This window comes from Bombus vancouverensis, unplaced genomic scaffold (genome assembly GCF_051014615.1).
Source record: "Bombus vancouverensis nearcticus unplaced genomic scaffold, iyBomVanc1_principal scaffold0033, whole genome shotgun sequence".
In the NCBI taxonomy this organism is placed as follows: Eukaryota; Metazoa; Arthropoda; class Insecta; order Hymenoptera; family Apidae; genus Bombus; species Bombus vancouverensis.
In genome coordinates, this window is record NW_027468924.1 from 776198 (window position 1) to 792770 (window position 16573).

Consider the following 16573-nt stretch of genomic DNA (forward strand, 5'->3'; position numbering starts at 1 on the left):
GAGTGGAAATTTTGGTGTAACCAACGAGCGGGAGAACGGGAAGAATTAAACCGTAGGAAAATGAAGCGTCACGCGGCTATATCGGCCTCTTCTCGGATGTTCGCAAAGGCCACGACGATGGTAGTTACAACTATGGCTGCGACGCCGACGGTAAGGTCAAGGCCCTCTGCAACCGCCCTACCCAACTCCCATGCAGCTTCGTGGTCACGTGACGCGACTCAAGGTCTTTTCTCCCTACTTTAACCACGCCATCCACCACGATGCACCAGGATTGCACTTTTTTTCGTATATTTGGACGAACGCAGTCTCATAACGTTTTACCTTTATCGAGAACTTGAGAAAACGTTCTCGTTCCTGTCACTCTCTCTCTCTCTCTCTCTCTATTTTCCAGCCTATTTTCCAAGTTCTCCGTTTCGCTTCTATCCGCAGACTTCGAAACTTGTTCTTTGTCCCAACACTCTACATACAATGTTCATATATTTTTCTTCTAATATAAATTTTTCTTTTATTAGCGAAGCGAATATAGCGATATAGAAGAATATAGCGAAGACTTTGTATAATAAAACGCAACGAACCAACGAGAACGGGTATATATTTTATCAGATATATCATACCTATTACGCATATTATCGATATGGTATCGGATATCGTATAGTTTCGATTCGTAAATATCGATATATATATATATATATATCAAGATATAAGAATGGCAGTTAATTAGTCAAGTGGTTAAAACACGTCGTTTTTTACCTTAGTCCGATTATCTGCGTACATGTTTTAATTTGGCGACGAAGAATTATTATTCTCTCACGGAATGGACAATTTTTCATTCGGGTGTGTCTTTTCGGGGGTATTTTGGGTCGCTAAAGCCGTAAACGAGGATCGCTGTTCACGGAAATGGACGGTTATGAAAATTCGGCCTTACGAACGTTTGGCGGAAAAAGATGCCAACTGCAGAACCGCCAACACCGTGATCATACAGAGAGGTAAACGGTAAGCAGCAGAAGGAGCGACGATACAGTCAACGCCACCGTTTCACATGCCAATTTTGCCGCTTAGCGTTCGCCGCTCAGCGTCCGCCGCTCAGAGAGCGGCATGATCGCGTCCTTAGCCAGCCGCCTCGTTCTAATCGAATATTTTATACGGTAAAAGCGGTATAATATTATTAACAGTACTACTATTTCACTTGCAGATTGATTTTCCGTACGCAATTATTTATAAATCCTTGATACAAGTTATCGTTACGTTGCACAGTATCGCACAATTTACCATTCTACTGGAAAAATGATCCTTGAAAAATGTTTCGTATAGTTACGCATTCCTCAAAAACCATCCGTATATGTACATGTATTTTATGTGTACAGTGTACAGTGTACAGTGTATAGACATACAAACGATGCAAATTTTCCTATATGATAATTAAAAAAAGGAAATAAAATTATTTTTATATACTTGTTATTATTATTTTTATATATAACTATATACTTCGATATACCATAAAATCCTTGAATTTTGAATTTAACGTTATTTATAACTGAACGATAGTAAGTAAACGATAGTAAAAGCTTTAGTAAAAAAAAAGTAACTTTAATACGTTCAAGTGGAACGAATAACGTTGCTGAATCGTCCTATAGCGTAATTACGACGTTCATATTTCATCTACGGTTGTAAATATACAAAGATTCGTTATCGATCGAGTGTATCGATTATCAGTATTCCACAGGTACCTACTCCGTTCTCTTTATGCGAATTATAAACGTGTATTAAAAAGTACGTTAGTTTCTCGAACTCTGCCGATTCACTTGTCCATTTGGTAATAGAATAAAGCTTTGGAAAAAAAGTAAGCTTCTGGCTATACTTTCTGTCGCTAATTTGAAAAATTCATCGGTGTTTCTATATCCGAGAATCGATTTTCGATTACAGGGCAAACAAAATTTTGCCCCTAATCGGCACGATTATGTAATCGTAGCACGATCGACAAGGGTCTGTATGATTCGCGATGAACGAATAGAAACGATAATAAAAGGGAATAAATCGATAATACAAAAGAGAATTTCTTTTCATACAACGCTTCGTTCGCCATAAAATCGAATTTGAAAATATAAAAAGTGGAAATTGGGAAAAGTTAGGAAATCGCATAATGTATTTTCGATTTGCTTATCGATCGATGTTAGGTTCATGCCTAGATAAAAGATACGAGGATGGCAGGTGACGCGGAAGAGGGATCGATGACCTTAAGAGTACACGACGCCGGCTCTATTTCGAGCGGGTCGTACATATGTATATACCGTAGGCCCCGATTAAGATTCAGAATGACCATGAAAGAAGCAAGTACGACGAGCCACGTTTGTTTTCCTATTACGTTAGTCTTGTCAATGCAGATAATACGCGGGCCAAGTAAGACGTTATCGTTGAGCACATCCACCGTTCGTTCCACGTCCAGACTTTTCGTTAGAGATTATCGTTAACGTTTCGCGTCGTTTTAACGTTACGCTGCAGAATGATTTTCATAACTTACAGAATGACGCAAAGACAGTGTCGGACTAAAGCTTCCGCAGGCCTCCTTCGTAGAAACATTCTTTAAATGGTCTTTGAAATATAAACAAAAATGTTTAGTTTAGTTTTCCCTCAAATGTATCTTTTTAAAGGGTAAATTTAAAAAAAAGGTAAAGAAAAAAGGGTTACAACCTCCTCCCGTACCTCTTCTCTTAATCGACGCTGGCGCGAACAAAAGTTAATTTACGTTCGAGCGACTGAAACGCGTCTTCTTTCGTAAATGCTACGTTACTTATTATTAACATTTGCAACAAATGCAACTTATTATTAACATTGATTCTCTTATAATCGTTAAAAACTATCGGATTAATTGGTTGGGTCCAAGAGACAAATTTTAATTACCAAAAAAAACGCCATGTTTCGCGGAAATGCGTATCGGCGACGTAATATCTCCCTCTCTAAACGGACATCAAAGAAGGATATACGTGCGCAACGAGTTACGAAGTGCATAAATCAGACAAACTGTCAAACTCAAATTTATATAAAACGAACGAATGCGTTCGTCCCGTGAACAAAAATGAATACAAAAATGAATAAAAAAATTAATACAAAAATTACGTACACAGAACGCATATAACTTTTTTCACATATTTTTTTCTGTCATGTCAAAGTAAAAAGAATTGACGTATTCGAAACGTACGCTTCTTTAAGCAAATGTCGGTACAAACGGTATCGCACAATGCAATCCTTTGTAATCCTATGTAATCCTTTTTATAATTCACCTACGTATTTTTCTGTTACGTCAAAATAACAAAATATCGGCGTATCTAAATTAAAGTTACTTTATCAGATTGTATGGTAAAGTTACCGAGAGACTTACTACGAGAGAATCGCTAGACTCGGTTGCTAGGAAACAACATTTTATAAATTTATAGCCTAGTCGATATTTGAGTCGATAGTTTAGTGAGAAACTAACATTTATATTTAAAATTATAGCAGACGTTTTAACAATCGAATTATTTAATAATGAATACGATAGAAGAATTAAATACGATAGAAGAAACACTTTTACTCAACTTAGAAAGTACACGCTAAAGCTGCGAGCAAGGAGAAACATGCGAGCGAGTCGAAAAATTTCATACGATCGATTGTCTTGCTGCTTCTACCGAACGATAACGTGCGATAATTGCACGTTTACAAAGACTGTACGTTACACAATGAGCATACTAAGGTATTTCATAGAAGCTTTCCTTGCAATCGCGTTCCACGTAAGTACAAAAAGTACTGGATTCGACGTGGAATCTCTCTGCCCCCTCTCTGTGTTTCACTTGCAAGGTAGGCGCGGGTTTTCTTTTCACCCGGGCCAGTCAGCTCGAGTAGGCCTAACTGCATATACATACGTACACGCTTAATATCTCGTTGAACGCGCATACGTTCCTACGTAACAACTTCACAGGAATATTTTCCATGGCTGCGCGCTTATGAACGCGCCTTCTAACCTTAATCGCATATACCTTTTTCTCGTTTTCTCGTTTTCTCGTTTTCTCGTTTCTTCTTTTTCCTCCTTTCTCTTATTTTACCCATTCTCAGCATTCTCCGATTTCTCCTTTTACTTACGAACGACGATTAATCGAAATCGAAATCGAAATACCAAACAAATTTCAAAATACTTGCTACAATCAAGATTTTTATAATTAATATATTATCGGCGTTGTACAGCGCTAAAGATAAAACTGTTATCCGCGATCGAGCCAAAATGTAACATATTCGATAGGATTTATCTTTCACAGCTAAAGATCATTTTAAGAAAAATTATAATCAACGTGAATTTCAAATACGTTGCTTTCGCGATCGATCTTGTATTACGATATATTCTACGATAGTTGATCGGCGAGCGATCGAAAGCGGTGGAAAAACATAAAAACGTTCTAGATAAGACGACCAAGATTACATAAAAATACGAACAATGCCCATTTTTCATTTGCTGGATACGACACTTTATACGAGGTTATATGTACATGCATGCCGATCGAGGATACTCAGCGGTCTGGTCTGAGTGTCAATTAAAATTATTATAGCCGGTCGAGAAGCATTTTTCAGCAGCATCGGGAAACCGGTTCGCTTTGGCATCGGCTGCAATAGCCAGCTACCGTCGTCTCGTGTAAGTACAGTACCGCATTTTGTTTTCGCCTGGCTCAACGAGATCGCGTCCAATTGGTTTCGTGCTTCGGCAAAATTCACACCGCCGATGCCGATAGAAAACGATCGGTAGCGGCGCCTAATAGCTTAGTTAGATCGCCTTCCCATGATTCCCATTATATACAGATAGCGTAACATTCGCAGCCTCTACCCTATTGTTGTATGATTTATTTAAAAGGAAAATCCGATGTATATATAAAATATATATAGGGTGTAGCAAGACGCGAGTTACAACTGGACAAAAAAGTTATTTCATATAGAAATAAGTAAATGTAAATCATAATATTTCGATTCGCAATTTTCTTTTCCAGGTTATATCACGCGTCCTGTAAAATCCTGTCAAATGCTGTCAAATGCTGTCAGGTGCTGTCAAATGCTGTCAAATGCTGTCAAATGCTGTCAGATGCTGTCAAATGCTGTCAAATGCTGTCAAATGCTGTCAAATGCTGTCAAATGCTGTCAAATGCTGTCAAATGCTGTCAAATGTTGTCAAATGCTGTCAAATGTTGGCAAATCCTGTCAAATGTTGTCAAATGTTGTCAAATGTTGTCAAATGTTGTCAAATGTTGTCAAATGTTGGCAAATCCTGTCAAATGTTGGCAAATCCTGTCAAATGTTGTCAAATGCTGTCAAATGCTGTCAAATGCTGTCAAATGCTGTCAAATGCTGTCAAATGTTGTCAAATGCTGTCAAATGTTGGCAAATCCTGTCAAATGTTGTCAAATGCTGTCAAATGCTGTCAAATGCTGTCAAATCCTGTCCAATCCTGTCAAGTCCTGTCAACCTAACCCCAAAATAAATAAAAACTAATTATATCGTCGCGTATCTTACGTTTCTACTGGAACGTAAAGGAATGTTGCGTTTCTGCGTTACTTTCCCCTCGACTTGTCCACATCACCGCCTAATTGCATTTACAGTCGCGTGTCTGCTGAATCAAAAATACAGATTTATTATCCTGCATATTTCCAAACGCATCGTTCATCGTCATATAGATGAGATCGAAGAATTGTCCTCCAGAACCCCTTGGGGTTAGGTTGACTAATTTAAAAAATCATTCAGGCTAATTTATTTTCACCAAAAACATTTAAATGCTAATAGCAAATTGGCAATGGGAAACGAACAGATTTAAAAGGGATTCGTATTAACGATCATCGTGTGCAACCGAAGCACGTTCGTATTTAACGCTTCTCTGTTGGCAATATTTATAATACACGGGGCGGTACGTTTACAATCGTCGTAAGTCGATTGGATAAGAAAGTAGATGAGCGGAGGAATAAGTGTAGCTAGCAATAAGTACGCGGCATGCTCGAAGAACTTACTTTGTGAAAACAAATAGGAGGAAGAAAAGAGGAAGATTGCCGTCGAGTAGCAACAAATGATCGAGGTGCGGTCGGGCCAGTAAGTACGTCGGGAAAGGTTCATCAATATTCATAAGTCTCACTAGGCCTATCCACGTCTCAAGGATCCAGGGAGTTTCCAGTACACGCTCCTTCTCCCTATCTCTATTTTTCTCTTTTTCTCTTTTCATGTACGTGTCGTGTGCGACTACGTATACCCGACGAAAGCCATTCGCGCGACACGGATTTGTCTTCGTAATGCGCACATTGCACGTATGCGCGCATACCTATTCCCACCGCATAAACTGCATTCTATATCGACATTGTCATATCGCGTTACCGTTTTCATATCCCTGTGTGCGTCGGGGCAAACATATATTCGGATGTCTCCTTCTACCTCAATACTCCTTCTACCTCTGATAAAATCGCAAAATAAACAAAGACAAATACTCTGAAATATCAGCTGTGCTATATATTTGAATCTAAAGTATTTCACGCTTTCTCATCGTTCAAGTTAGCTGTATCTGGAATTACGTCGTTTTCACAAAAATATCGAATACCGTTTAAACAAACAGGACCAAGATTAATTAAGAAATATTCGTTTCGATATTATATAGTATGTATATATTCTATATGTAAATAATATTCAGTTTTAATAAGAAAATTTTGCAAAACAACCTGTACATTTCGATATTATAATAACGAACTTTAATCATATTTATTACGTTTTATTACGTTTTATTACGTTGACCAAACGGTAACGGCATTTGCAAATTTTTCTTCCAACTAGATTTCCAACTAGAAGGAAATTATTCAAATAATTAACTTTAAAACGTATGCATGCATGCGCAGAGACTAGATAATATGTAATATCGGTATTGTCAACAACTATTTTTCAGCCAAACAAAAGATATCAACTTTTCCATAATAATTTCAATATATTGACTCTTTATATTTGGATAATACGAATATAGATGTCTTTGTTTCTTACTTTTCTTTGTATTTCTATTGCTTTTTAAAACCAAACAAGTTATATCAGAAATCATTATTTACGAATTAGTTGTATTTAAATGTGCGTTGATAGGTGCGTTTAGAATGTTTAATGGATAAGCTGTGTATCACAATAAGAGTCGAGTTGTTTTAAAAGTTTAACATATTCTTAATAACCTTAATTGTACAAGGTGGCTTATAAACATTGACTTAATCTAAAATAAATATTTGACAATTTAATTTTTCTTCGAAATTCCATTCATTTACCATTTAATAATTATTTCAACATTTAATTTTACATTTTAACATTTAATCTCTTTATAACAAAATGTTTGCTCACTCCTTTTTGATACTCGCCGAAAATACCTACCAAATTTTATCCAATCCTACGTTACGTTATAATTTTAAAAAACATTTTCTGTTAATGCCAATTTCTCTTTAACACAGTCTTTATAGCATTTACTTAGTTCGTTCGTTTACTTGTACGTGCATACATACGCGCATACGTATGTAGATCATATGTATTTGTACATATTGTCATGACAGTCCGTGTATGCGTACGCGTATTCGTATACGTATTGCACGTGTAATGTATACACATGTACAGTATATAGTTTGCGGTCGTGATAAGATCGAGAAGGAACTTGCGCAATCTCGAGTTGCGATTACCACTGTCGTGGACAGACCCGTCGCCGCCACTGTCGATAGATTTTACCTGTATCTTGTATTTTCTATTCTATTAACGGAGAAACTACTCGTTACCTTAAAACTTTAAGATATAGAGGTAGATACAAGAATCGTATGAAACTTCTTAATGAAAATGACTTTCGTAATGTTTCCAACGGTAACTCTACTTTTATCTTGCATTGCCATATTCTCAAGTCGGTGCTTAAAGGTTACGTTAACACGAGATACATACAACGAGGCTAGGCTATCTCTACCGTGTATCTGTATCGCGTAATAGTTGCCATTACATTTTTATTTTTTTCCCATCTATCTAGTATCCAGAATTTGAAGTTTCGGAGGAAGAAATTTTAATCGACCGAGTGTTTACAGAATATTTTTCTAGGTTAGGAAATACGTACCGTTCGTTCATTGCAAATCCGCGAGATGACCTCGAAAGTGATTTGCAGGCTTTGGAAGAGGCGATTGCAAAATCGGAATGTCTGATAGCAATACGCGTTTCCATGAAATTTCAGATACGCAGCGTGAAACATCGTGGATGAGCAACATTTGACAACTTATAGACTTTATTATTGGATTTCCTATATGATTTTACATTTAATCTGAACAATTGAAAATGCAAACGATACGATTAATACGATTGCTTTCAATTTACTAGTTCATTTCGCTAGACATTTATTCACATGTTACAAATTCCACGACTAATTTATTTTTCTTATTTTAAATTTTTAACATTTTTCTTATTTTCACATGTCACATGTAAATACATACATATATGTATATACGACAGAGGATTCGGCCGAATAACGTGATTAATAATAATTGATAATAACACGAGGCGATTCTTTATGCAGAAATAAGAAGGATATATAGAATACAAGTTTTCTTATGTGACGCTTCGTTCTCGAGAAAATCGGCTTTGAAAATTTGTCAATGATTCTATGCTCGAACGTGGCTAATTCCGAAATGGGCAGTAGTACGTAAACAACCGTAATTCCTGTAATCTTAGTAAAGCAATTATCTACCGTAGGTAGATATAAATATATAATAGATATATAAATAAATGCAGCGAATTTTTATCATTATTATTGGTAAATGTTCGCAAAACATGTCCATGATTCTTTGACATGTCGTCAAGGTCATCAACCCGAGCAGTGTTACAAAGCTTTTGTTCGAGTGTCGCCGTTCGTTAAAAACTTATTATTTAAAAAATGTTTAAACGAAAGTACATCATTTTTCGCACATTATTTACATTGAAATACAAGCTGATTCTTGATTAACTTAAAATTCGATTTGCATCACTGTTATCATATATATGATAAAGTATAATATTATTATATTCAATTATAATAATCAATGTATATATGTATATATGTATATTGATCCTACTGTATCGAAATATCAAATAATTGTAATATAAACTTTTCAATGTGACAATAACTTTTTAACAAACGGCGACATCTAATTGAAATCTTCGCAACGCTTTACTCAGGTTAACGACCTTGTATTATTTTTCAAAAATGACAAGCGACATGATAGATATAGAAGAAAGTATGTCGGTGCTAAAATTTGTATCAATAACGTCATTACTGATTGTGTTCGCTATTCTCACGTATACCGCTGTAGGCTAATGCCCCATTCATTCGATCCCGTTTCCTTTTTTCTGTAACAGCCAGCCTCGAGTCAGTGATTTTCTCGTGTTCTTCTACTTCTTCTCCCTATTCTCTCAACCGTTTTCCTTTGTCTTTCTCAATTTAGTTCATTATTTCGATAAAGAATATAAGAAGAATGAATTTACTGTACGAATTCTTCTTAATTTATTATACGAAGATTGATTTAGCTTCAAGGAATAAATTAAAGCAGAAACAAAATACATCCAGCGTGCTCGTGTACATACTCAAAAATGATTGATTGTAATATGCGCAAGCCTCGATGTAATAAGGAAATACTATACAATACGATACGATGCGGTGCGGTGCGGTGCGGTGCGGTGCGGTGCGGTGCGGTGCGGTGCGGTGCGGTGCGGTGCGGTGCGGTGCGGTGCGGTGCGGTGCGGTGCGGTGCGGTGCGGTGCGGTGCGGTGCGGTGCGGTGCGGTGCGGTGCGGTGCGGTGCGGTGCGGTGCGGTGCGGTGCGGTGCGGTGCGGTGCGGTGCGGTGCGATGCGATGCGATGCGATGCGATGCGATGCGATGCGATGCAATTTCAGTAAAGAATTATTAGCAACATATATCTTGTAGAACAGAAAGCATTATTAAATTGTTTGAGAAAGTTGTATAACTTTGATTGTACACCATATGTCGTAAGATGAACTCGTTTTCTAATTATTTTCTTTACTGCTTATCTTAATGCACAACCTTATTTTACCCTTATCTTGCTATTACATTTATTTTGCTATTTTGCTATTTTGCTATTTTGCTATTTTATTATTTTGCTATTGTCTATTCAATCTAACGTATTCGAACGTTATCCAACTACCAACCATTATGTGTATACGTCTATCTATTATTTATTGCACAAATCTTAACCTTTTCATCTAATTTACCTGGTTAATTAGCTACGCACTTTATCTTCGCACTGTCCTTCTTCTTCTTTTCCAATTTCTTCATCAGTCTACAGCCCTATTTTTACTCCTTCGTTCTTTATCTCTCCTATACTAAATATCTATATATGCTATTACTGATCCCTCTAATTGCCTATACTCTCTTGTCACGAGCTCAAATAAATAAATAAATATATATATATGAACTAGCAAGAAACTATAAACTCTGGCATAACAAGATTATTGTACGCTATACACTATATATTAAATCGATTCGATTCAACGATAGTTTACATTTTCGAAATAATTCTTGTAAATGGAGTGTTTTATTAATTCGAGTAACTTCCCATTATAAAAACTTCATCGTGAAAGGGGGGAATGAGAAGTACTATAGTTTAGGTCGGAGGAAAGTAAAAAAGATCGATATTGAGATGAAAGAATCGTATAACCTAAACAGGACAGCTAATTATTCTTACATAATTTTTAGTCTACATAACAGTGTAATTCTTGCATCGTTCTATATAGTTTTCATAATTCTGGTATATCAAAATACGATTTGGTAATAAATACAGAAATTCCATTAGCGAACATTAATTAAAATCCAATACGATCATAGAATGTCAGACTTTCGTTTCAAGTTCCTTGATCGAAGATAACTTGACTACGCGCTAGATTTCGCGTTCGACCTTCGATTTGATAACGTTAGGATAACATTTCGATGAGAATGCATTTATCACCTCACGCGGAGCGATTAAACCGACTCACATAAGATTTCATACACGTGAAAAGTGATATCCTTATTAAAAGAAAAACGAAACACGACATACTAGTACTAATAAAAGCGTTCCACAAATAGATAAAACTAAAACTACTAAAAATATTGCTAGCACTCTACAAATACTTTCCCCCTATATTAAAACAATATTTACTTTTTTTCTCTGCATTACTACAACCAAAAATTTAAATGAAAATGATTTCAATTAAATGATCTCTGCACATTTTTATTCGTTACTTATTCCACGACGATCCTTCTTTCCACATACTAGAATCTCCAACGTTCGAATTTTTCCAACGTTCGAAATTCGAATTTTTCTGTAGTTGTTTAAACGCATAAAGACGTTAAACATCTATAACGACATAATAACAAAGTGGATGCGTAGACAAGCATGGGCTGGAATTCGATAGCTCCGTTTCACATACAGAAGTCACCAAATTGCATCATGAGATGGTGAATTCCAATTTCCATGTCGATCTTTAAACACATAAAGGTGTCGAGCGTCGACGAGTCAACATAGTGGTTTCGTAGACGAGTTAGAGATCGAACTGGAGCTCGATAACTCGTCTTCTTGGCTTGACGGATTCACTTAGAACACGAAACGTCCATATACAGCGCATTGCGAGAGAAAGAAGTCAGCGTGCGCGCGCGCGCGCGATAGAAGAAAACCTTCAGCCACAAGAATCTCGCGTTAAGGAGCACTGATCCGCACTGTGCATCGTGCATTACCCCGGGGAGGTGGGGATAGAGGTGCAGAGTGCAAGAGGGGAGCGCAGAGGGGCTCAAGACCGGTCACGCCGTCATGCCAGAAAGCCTGCGCGCCGAAATATCATGACTGTTCAACTCGGTTAGCCTCTCTTGCTGCTCCGATTACTTCGCCCCGTTCGTAGACACGCGGCTATATCACGTTCTCGTTCTTCTGTCGCGGACGAAAGTCGCGGAATCATGAAAATTTTGTGTCAACAATTCCGTCCCATGGATTAATATACAGAGCGGAGTAAAAAGGGATAGAATTGTGATGTATAAAGTATAAAAGGGAAGGAGAGGCGGATAATCGACTCTAGGACAGGTGGTACAAACACGGAGGCTGACAGCTGATAGTTCGTGACTTTTGTATCGAGGGAAGTTACGAAACTCGTTACCACGAGAAAGGCTACGACACAGTCTCGCAGGAAAGAAACGGAACACGTCGGTGTGTGAGAACGTGCGTGTCGAGTGCATTCGCGAGTGCATTCGCGGTCGAGAAAGAGAAAGAGGAAAAGGACGTGAAGAGACAAAAGGGAGAGACGGAGAGAGATAGATAGTTAGAGATAGGCAGACAGATAGATAGGTAGGTAGATACATAGATAGATAGATGGATGGATGGATGGATGGATGGATAGATAGATAGATAGATAGATAAATAGATAGATAGATAGATAGATAGATAGAAAGACAGATAGATAGATAGATAGATAGATAGATAGATAGATAGATAGATAGGGAGAGAGAAGGAGAGAGAGAGAGAGAGAGAATGCGCGAAATCGGTAATCGATCGATCTGCGATCGAAATTCACTGCGTCGCTAGGATATCGTCCTACCAAAATTGCGGTGATGCCCTTAAAGCGATTTTAAATCGGCGAAAGAACACGTTTGTCAGGGAAAAAATAAGGCGAAATGCGAAATGAAGGGCGAGACGTGGAAGAAGGGTAAAGTAAAAGAGGAGAGAAGAAGAGACCGACGAAAGGAAAGGGGATAACGAGGAGAAGGAGGCGGGAGTCGAGGGGTCATCGGGAAACATAATCTCTGTACGCGCAACGTTCGAGTAACCGACCGAAGTAATTTTCGACTTTACCTTCACTTCCGATACACTTCCGCGTATCCTACACTTACCTTATGTTTCGTGCAACCCTACGATCGCGATGAAGATTGCCCGTAAGCGTTCGCGTTTGAAGCCAGCGTCTGAGATCACACAACACTCTTGACAGTTTTCCGCGATGATGTACGGCTCGGCTGGTATAGTTTTTTCGGCTAGCACACGAGGACAGACAGGCCAATAGATCACAACACTACTACCGACACTTTCGATACGCGACACTATGGTAGACGTACGATCGGGCGTCTTCGGACGAAGAAACAGGCAAGCGAAAGAGCTTGGCACACCTTCGCGTCACGTTACAACGAGCCACGGGCAGCTACAGCCACGGGCTACCTCGGACTCTCCGTCTCCGTCTCCGCTGTTGACTGGTGGCTACCTCGCACCACAAGCTCGTCTCGTACCTGTGTCTCTCTTTCTCTCTTTTTCTCTTTCTACGCTGGTGCTCCGAGCCAGCAGCCGGTAGTACAGTGCATTGCCACCAGATGGACGTGTGTATCAATGTACATAATGCATATAGCGAGCGATTCTACACGAAATTGATTTGAAACGATACTCGAGAAATGGACACCAAAGAAAAGAAATTTCAGAAATTGCTCCATTCGGCGTTTCATCGAGTGTATCTACAGGTACGTTCGTTAAAGTGGACTGATAAGGTATAAGATAAAACGTAACAGCTCGTAATAATCATTGAGCATAAATATGTTTAAACGTAACTTTTTTTATTATAATCAGTGGTACAATCGTAAAGACTAGTTGGAGAAACATGTTAAACGCTTGAACTTAACTTCTATTGCTATAATAGAATTTAATTGTTAAGTAACGAAGGAAAAATTACAGATTAATTATATAAATGTTAAGAAAACCTTATCTTATTTAGGATGTTCTTTTTTTAGAATACTTTGATCCATCGATAATCGAAGCAACTTAAAGAATGATTGTAAAACGTTTTAGATTATCAATGTTAGTACAGATTTATACGACGAATAACCTATTTAATTATAACTGGTAAATCGATACCTTTTATTTTACCTCTCCGAATATCTTACTAAACAGTCGTATTATTTATTAGATAGGTTATAGCGAGATAATCTTTAGAGTCGATTTTTGGGGTAATTTTAATCGAGGAACGTGCAAAACAACCGAAACGTTACACGGAAGCAGGATTTCAATATGGCGGACGCGCAACTTGATCTAACCGAAATCTCGCTAGTAGATCGAACACATGGTTCGTCATAATGCATCGTTTATTTTCTAATAGAGTATTACGTGTACCCGGTTTGTTATCGTTTATCCTGTGATTTTAGTGGAATAGAACAAGTTAGAGAAACACAAGTCGATCTTTGCAAGAATATGGAAGGTATAGGTGTAGATTTGCAATCAACTAAGTATGCAGTCTATCATTTTTGAGAACATAGTTAAAAAAGGTAGAACCTCGATAGAAAATTGTTTTGTGCCTACCAAGTATTGTAGAAAGCACCGCACCCTGCACGTTTTACATATTTTTTTATATTATTTGTATTTTATCTTCTCAAATCCTGCACTCTCAAACTTTCTATAAACTCATGAAAATCCGCAGTCTAGTAATTACCGTTGTATTTCATGATTTTTTACAATTAATTAAAATTTTATTCACAGACTGATTGATCAACGAAATCGATCGATTTTATTTTGTGCACAATGTTTTTCATAGGTATTTTAGTTACGAGATTCGAACATTTTATTTTACTTATTCGTCCATTATTATTATTATTATCATTATTACTACTACTATTATTATCATTGTTGTTGTTGTTGTTGTTGTTGTTGTTGTTATTATTGTATATATGTTATATCGTATTGTTTTATTACGTATATTTCATTACGTCAATTAGCATTTATGAAATATTTCGTTAATTTGATGTACTTGTTCTTCGCTCATTATTATTTGGTATAGAGATATAGGAAATAATTAGAAAATATGAAAAAATATCAAAATAGTCTGTGAATAGTGAACAACGAGGTTAAAACGAATTTCGCTGATATTACAGTATTATATTAGAGTTCGATTACGATATTGAATTCGGCGTTAATCAAGTGTCGGGGAAAACTTATTTTACCGATTGCAAAAAAATGATTCTAGCGTTATTAATTTAATTAAATTGTTAGTAATATCGCTAGTTATTAATTTAAAGTAAATCAGTAAAACTTGACAAGCTCGAAGTATAGAAAGTAATAAAAAAATTTCATAACAATTGAAATGAATTAGATTCCATTCGACAAGTAGATTGCGGCGCAATATTAAATAAATTGTACAGAAATGATTGTATGGGATTTTGTAGAGAAACAAGGTGTTTTAATTAGAGAAAATGATTGTTTTGCTACTGGCGCGAATAAACCATTGGCTGGATTATATTTAGTGTTATTAATTACGGTTCGACTTGAACGATTAAATCGAATCTAATGTTTGACATGAAAGTTCGTTAAATTAAAGTGTATCGATAGATCAATAGGGAAACTAATATTTCTTCTGTGAAATTGTGCAATCGCTATTATAATTAATGGTTTTTGTTAAAATTCTTTTCGTCTATCTTCCGAAAACCCGTTGAATGTCGTCACGAATCTGGAAAATAAGACGGGATTTTAGTCTTTGTACGTTAATGTCAGATAAATTAGAGGAAAGAACGCGGACAATTATTATTATAAGACTCGGCTGATAGTGGCATATAAGTCAGGTAAACGTAAATGATCATAGTTCAACGCTCGAGACTGACCGGGGTCTCCAAAGCATTTTCCTTTAGCTCCGCTTGACAGCGATTGGCATCTATAATTCTCGACGGTGCGGTGTGGCAAAAAAGTCCCGGAATGCGTTTGATTTGAACCCGTTTAAACGCGTTTCAGGAAACGTGAGCCAGCCCTTTCCACTCGTCACGATCATATCGAACCGATCGTTTTCCTTTAAGCGATTATAACCGAAGCACGAAAGGTGTATAAATATTAGGAAAGAGAAAAAGGAAATAAATTAATCTAGGCAGGGTTGCGAAAGTATTTGAAGAGTATTTGAAATTTTATAGATTTACGAGAGCGGATTTTTCAGACTTTCAGCAATTCTTTATAAAATATGTATAGATGAAAGTTCAACATTTACCTTGAACTACGTATCTTTTCGTATATGTACAATTTTGTTGGTTTTGTTTATGTAAACAATCGTTGTGCAATCGGTGAAATTGACGATTAGAAATCATTTTATAAAAATACGAGAATCGAGAAGAAACTGGTGCTAAATCGAAAAAATAAAATTATCGAAGAGAACATTTTCTTACATGCGAATATTCAACTGATCGTAATAGACACAATAGAAAACAGAAAATTGATTGTAATAGAAAAATGTCGAGTTTTACAGCATATGAAAAAAATACATTGAGATCGGAGAGAACGGAAAGATTCGACAAATTCATCGACGAATTTACTAAGAGAAAAGTTTCGTGAGAATAACATTTTCAGATTATTTTCAGTGGTTTTCGCGAAGAAGATTATTTATACGTATATGGAAAAAAAACTAACGATACAGAATACAATGTAATATAGTTTTTTGAAGGAGTTAATCGTCTGAGCAAATGTAAAAAAATTCACCTGTACATTTTTTAAGCGGAGATGGACGATGAAATACGCGAGTGCGTGGATTTGAATAAATTTTCAATATGCGTTGTGATGTATC

General features: G+C 36.8%; 1 protein-coding gene across 5 annotated transcripts in view; it reads right to left on the reverse strand.

Moving 5' to 3' along the window:
* Positions 1–13244, reverse strand: part of LOC143304394 (uncharacterized) — a 32732-nt gene extending 19488 nt beyond the window's left edge. For 2 of the 5 annotated variants that reach the window (XR_013061083.1, XM_076626853.1), the window contains exon 1: positions 12894–13239. The gene's annotated coding sequence lies outside the window, so the exon portion shown is untranslated. Of the gene's footprint in view, positions 1–12893 lie in introns of all 5 variants that reach the window. The other 3 variants (XR_013061082.1, XM_076626852.1, XM_076626854.1) reach the window with 3 other exon arrangements.
* Positions 13245–16573: the final 3329 nt, after the last annotated feature.